The sequence below is a fragment of the Ranitomeya imitator genome, chromosome 2, assembly GCF_032444005.1.
Source record: "Ranitomeya imitator isolate aRanImi1 chromosome 2, aRanImi1.pri, whole genome shotgun sequence".
Classification (NCBI taxonomy): Eukaryota; Metazoa; Chordata; class Amphibia; order Anura; family Dendrobatidae; genus Ranitomeya; species Ranitomeya imitator.
In genome coordinates this window covers 627,558,156-627,563,784 of record NC_091283.1, presented here as the reverse complement: position 1 = coordinate 627,563,784, position 5,629 = coordinate 627,558,156, and positions in this window count along the sequence as shown.

Below are 5,629 nucleotides of genomic sequence, written 5' to 3'. Positions count from 1 at the left end.
CTGCTTTCACTCAGGTTGCAAATTGAGCATAAAGTACACCTCAACATCGCACAACCAGGATACATGCCGCCGCCACTTATTGAACAAGTTCCTCACTAATAGTGACGGTGACGTATGCATGCTCAGACCAGAGGTGACCCCAACCATGTGAGTCACATTTTTATTGTCTTAGTTATATTTTATGGCATGGTGGCGCAGTGGTTAACACTGTTGTCTTGCAGCACTGGGGTCCTGGTTTCAAATGCCACTAAGGACAACATATGCAAGGAGTTTGTATGTTCTCTGCATGTTTGCTTGGGTTTCCTTTGGGTTCTCCGGTTTCCTTCAACACTCCAAAGACATATCTATATTTTGAGCCCCAATGCGGACAGCGATGATAATGTATGTAAAGCGCCATATAATGACGCTATATAAACAAGGTATAATAAATAAATAATATCTTTAGTCCTGGTACCTACACTTATACCCCCCTGCTCTGGATCTACTAGGTCTGTGTAAGGGGGTACGGAGGCTAGTTCATGCCCCACACTCCTTGCCCATGTCCCTATAAGGCTGGTATATTTGATGTTTTATAATGCTGCATACTGTGTAATGCAATGTACAGATGTTAATGTGTCAAATAGATATAGGGAAAGTATAGGATTTAGCTCACTGGGGGGCACAGTAGAGTAAAGGCCCCTTCACATTAAGCGACGCTGCAGCGATACCGACAACGATCCGGATCGCTGCAGCGTCGCTGTTTGGTCGCTGGAGAGCTGTCACAGACAGCTCTCCAGCGACCAACGATGCCGGTACCCAGGGTAAACATCGGGTAACTAAGCGCAGGGCCGCGCTTAGTAACCCGATGTTTACCCTGGTTACCATCCTAAAAGTAAAAAAAAACAAACACTACATACTTACCTACAGCTGTCTGTCCTCCAGCGCTGCGCTCTGCTCTCCTCCTGCACTGACTGTGAGCACAGCGGCCGGAAAGCAGAGCGGTGACGTCACCGCTCTGCTTTCCGGCTGACCGACGCTCACAGCCAGTGCAGGAGGAGAGCAGAGCACAGCGCTGGAGGACAGACAGCTGTAGGTAAGTATGTAGTGTTTGTTTTTTTTTACTTTTAGGATGGTAACCAGGGTAAACATCGGGTTACTAAGCGCGGCCCTGCGCTTAGTTACCCGATGTTTACCCTGGTTACCAGTGAAGACATCGCTGGATCGGTGTCACACACGCCGATCCAGCGATGTCAGCGGGAGTCCAGCGACGAAATAAAGTTCTGGACTTTATTCAGCGACCAACGATCTCCCAGCAGGGGCCTGATCGTTGGTCGCTGTCACACATAACGATTTCATTAACGATATCGTTGCTACGTCACAAAAAGCAACGATATCGTTAACAATATCGTTATGTGTGAAGGTACCTTAAGATAGGAATAAGTTAGAACACTAGGATTTAGCTAGATAGGAGGGGACAACTAGGAGTAGTTGGGGAGCTTCCTGGAGTTAGTCAGAGAAGGCTGGGAGCCAGGACAGGACAGTTTTATCCCGTAACGTTCAAGCTGGGGAGCCCAGCCGTCCAGGGCCTATGGGCTGACAGTCACACGGTGGTGGAGGAATACAGGGCAGTATCAATATGGTAGCAGCTAACTTTGTGGGAACAACCCTAAATGTCCGATGCGAAGCGGACAGGGAACTCCTGAAGTGGGTTAGTTTGATCAGTCAGGAAGCTCCGGTACCGAAGGCGATGGTACGACCCTGCGATATTCCTGGAGAAGTGAAGGAGAGTACAGAGAACAGAACGGTGATATTTTGTGAAGAACCTTGTGCTGTTTCTATGACTTGTGTAAAGTGGACGAGCTGAGTAAACTTGTTTTGTTGAAATTGGATTTGGACTCTGCCTGTAATTACATGGTGCTTAAAGGAGAGAAGCCCCAGCGGATCGAGGTGGACCCTGATGTGCAAGTAAGTGGACCACCAAGTGCACCACAGGAGGGACAATGTGTTTATGAGACGGAGGGCCAGGGTGTGCCAGTACTGCCACCCTCAGCAATGACTACCCCCCTGGCCCCCGTTTCATCTGTGATCCAGTCCCCATCCCCCCCCCAAAAGACGTAATAACATTTACTGGCCATTTCAGGGGGCCTCTATTAACTCAAAAGTTACTGACTGTTACAGGTGTCAGAGTGGCGGCTGGACAGGGCTGAGAATTCCCCCTGAAACACATTAAAATGAAGCCCCAGTAATCAGATATTTAAGACCTATCCTCTGGAAAAACTGTTAACTATTTAGTGGCCATTTACATACACTTATACACACCACATCATCCCCCCAGCAACTGCAGTCTTCTCACATAAGGAGCTTTACCCCAGATTGTGTTCCTTTCGAGCTGTATGTCTACACGCCATATAACTTCAACCATTAAACCTATGGGGGTTTATGTGGCTGCTGGTTACAATTTTCCAAACCTGTATACCGTATATAATAAAAAAACAATCAACTGCATGCAGTTTTTAGCCTATCCACTAAGACTCATAACACTTATTATCACTTTTGTTCTGATATCCTTTCTGTGCAGCAGTGTCTGCGCCGACCGCAAAAAGTGGGACACAGCATGAATGTACTATGTTGTTTCTGTAACTCCAATAGAAATTAATACGAGCTGCAAAAGCAGCCTATTACAGCAAGCCATCTCATAAGCAGTATTGGACATTGGCAGAAGGGAAAAGAATATCGGAATAGTTGTCCAAGAGCCAAGGACCACCTGTGAAGAACTACAGAAAGACCAGGAATCAACAGTTACAATTGTTTCAAAGAAAGCAATAATACATTCAACCTCCATGTCTTGTATGCACGCTTACCACGCAAGACTCCATTGCTAAACAAAATAGCAGGTGCAAGAGAGTTTAAAGTTTGCTCAACAACATTTAGACCAGGGGTGGGGAACCTCAGGCCCCAGGGCCATTTACAGCCCTCGATGACCTTTTATCAGGCCCCTGACCTGATTCTCAAGGACCCCATTCTTGGGCAAGGATCTGTATTTTGATTGTCACAAGCTCATTCATTTCTTCTTGCTCTGTTAGCACACACATGCAGTGCTCACTACTGAACATTGAAGAGTGTGCAATGAAAGATTACATCCTGAAACCAGTGCCAGAGTCAGGATCTACTTTGTGGGTGGAGTTTGTACGGCCCCCGAAGGATGGTATAAATATCCAAATGGCCTTTCACAGAAAAAAAGATTCCCCACCCCTGCTTTGGACAAACCTGTGAAATACTGAGATAATCTAGTCTGGTCAGATGTGATCAAAAAATGAATTATTTGGATGCCATAATAAACACCATGTTTGGAGGTGAAAAGGCATGGCATATCACCCCCAAAACATCATATCCACAGTGAAGTTTAGAGGTGATAACTGAATGAAATATTCCAGTTGTAAATCTTTATTCATTACATAGTGGAATGTGTTGAGAACAATAAAACCTAAAAATGATCAACGTAAATCACAACTAATATCCCACGGAGGTCTGGAGTTGGAATGATGCTCCAAATCAAAGTGGAAAATGAAGTCACAGGCTGATACAACTTCAGTGGAAATGCCTCAAGACAAGGAAATGATGCTCAGTAGTGTGTGTAGCCTCTCGCGTGCTTTTATGACCTCCCTACAGTGCCTTGGCATGCTGCTGATGAGGCGGGGATGGTCTCCTGAGGGATATCCTCCCAGACCTGGACTAAAGCATCTGCCAACTCCTGGACAGTCTGGTGTAACATGATGTTGGTGGACGGTGCAAGACATGATGTCCCAGATGTGTTCAGCTAGCTTCAATGCCTTCATCTTGCAGGAACTGCTGACACACTCCAGCCACATGAGGTCTGGCAGTGTCCTGCATTAAGAGGAACCCAGGGCCAACCGCGCCAGCATAAGGTCTCACAAGGGGTCTGAGGATCTCATCTCGGTACCTAATGGCAGTCAGGCTACCTCTGGCAAGCACATGGAGGGCTGTGCGGCTCTCCAAAGAAATGCCACCCCACTCTATTACTGACCCAATGCCATACCGGTCATGCTGAAGGATGTTGCAGGCAGATCACTCTCCACGGAAACTCCAGACTCTGTCACGTCTGCCACATGTGCTCAGTGTGAACCTGCTTTCATCTGTGAAGAGCACAGGGTGCCAGTGGCGAATTTGCCAATCCTGGTGTTCTGTGGCAAATGCCAAGCGTCCTGCACGGTGTTGGGCTGTGAGCACAGCCCCCATCAGTGGACGTCGGGCACTCAGACCATCCTCATGGAGTCGGTTTCTAACCATTTGTGCAGACACATGCACATTTGTGGCCGGCTGGAGGTCATTTTGCAGGGCTCTGGCAGTGCTCCTCCTGTTCCTTCTTGCACAAAGGCTGAGGTAGCGGTCCTGCTGCTGGGTTGTTGCCCTGCTACGGTCCCCTCCACATCTCCTGGTGTACTGGCCTGTCTCCTGGTAGCGCCTCCAGGCTCTGGACACTACGCTTACAGACACAGCAAACCTTCTTGCCCCAGTTCGCATTGATGTGCCATCCTGGATGAGCTGCACTACCTGAGCCACTTGTGTGGGTTATAGAGTCCGTCTCATGCTACCACGAGTGTGAAAGCACAACCAACATTCAACTATATCACCAACGATATCAGCAGTAAGTGTATTTATATCTACTTTATTATTCAGGTTTATTCCACATATTGTTCCATATATAGACAGCGCAGGTGATCACTATCTCTACTAGCAAGTAAACTATACAATTAACAGGTATACACAGATCCTGTCATATTCACCAGCAGCTCTCTATACAGAGGATTTTTCTTCCATTGGAAATTTTCTGGAGCGCCAGTGTTTGTTTTTACAATAACAACATTCAAAAGTGACCAAAACATTAGCCAGAAAGCATTGGCACTGAGATGTGGTCTGTGGTCCCCACCTGCAGAACCACTCCTTTATTGAGTGTGTCTTGTTAATTGCCAATAATTTCCATTTGTTGTCTATTCCATTTGCACAACAGCATGTGAAATTGATTGTCAAGTTTGTTGCTTCCTAAGTGGACAGTTTGATTTCACAGAAGTTTGATTTACTTGGAGTTATATTCTGTTGTTTAAGTGTTCCCTTTATTTTTTTGAGCAGTGTGTATCGATGTAAACGGGAGATAAAGAAACAGGTCCTAAATACACCACATTAATACTGCCACACTAGGGGAATCCTGCTGGTGGATATTTGTGCCAGGAAGCAACCATGTTTGTGCTCTTCCTCTCTGCCACCCCTAAGAAGATAGTTGGTAAAGATAACCTAAAAGGTCACTATTATAGACATAGTGTTTGCTATGTAAGACTAATAGTAGTTTCAGTTTTCCCTTTATTTGCGCTGCATCTTCGATATCATTAAATCAAAAGTCCAATATTTATTGCAAAGTACAAAGTATACTAAATGTAATTACTCAAATGTATTGTGCGTATTCAATGTTTCCAACCTCCTGAACGTGCAAAGATTGACCAAAGTTGAAATTAAAATTGTGACCATAGACTAGGTCAATGATAAACTAAGTATTCATGTTATGAGGAAGAGAAGAATTGGGATTACTACTGCCTGGTGTCAGATGTGAAGTAATGAAAGAGGAGTAGTTAGGGGA